Here is a 664-nt window from a genome sequence, read left to right as displayed (position 1 = left end):
CTGAACCCTATCTTGAAATATCCGTCTTTCCAACTCAAACAATATGCAGTGCAAAATGATATGTTCAACATTTTCTTTAACCCCACAGTTTTCACACTTTTCACTATTCCTTTTCCCCAATAAAAACAAGGTGCCATTCAGTCCTGTGTGATCTACTCTTAGTCTTAATAATTTCTTCCCGCCTGTTCCTTTCGCTATAATTTTTATTACTGACAGACTTTTGTATTTTATAGTAACTCCTTCCTTTCCTGTCTTCCTCCCACCATTTCTGCCATATTTCAGTACCTTTCTTCTTAATGGCTGTTTTTCCTTTTCCTTTTCCTAGCGGTATTTGAACTGTTATTTCCTTTTGTAATTCCTCTTTTGCTAGTTTGTCTGCAATCATTTCCATTTACTCCCTCATGAGCTGGCACCCAGCAAAACTGAACATCTATCCCTCCCCGATGTAATCTTAATAAGCTGTGAAACATTTCTATCAGTAGGTCTTCTCTGCCAGATTTCATTGACTGAATGCTTTTAATAACTGCTAAGGAGTCTGTGCATAATATCACCCTATCAGGTCTGACCTCTTCAACCCACTGTAATGCTATAATGACTGCCACTATTTCTGCTGTATATACAGATAGCCTATCTGATAATCGTTTTGAGATATTTATTTTGAATT

This window comes from Micropterus dolomieu, linkage group LG06, assembly GCF_021292245.1.
Source record: "Micropterus dolomieu isolate WLL.071019.BEF.003 ecotype Adirondacks linkage group LG06, ASM2129224v1, whole genome shotgun sequence".
Lineage (NCBI taxonomy): Eukaryota > Metazoa > Chordata > Actinopteri > Centrarchiformes > Centrarchidae > Micropterus > Micropterus dolomieu.
The sequence above is the reverse complement of the archived record's forward strand: the minus strand, read 5'-3'. Positions refer to the sequence as shown.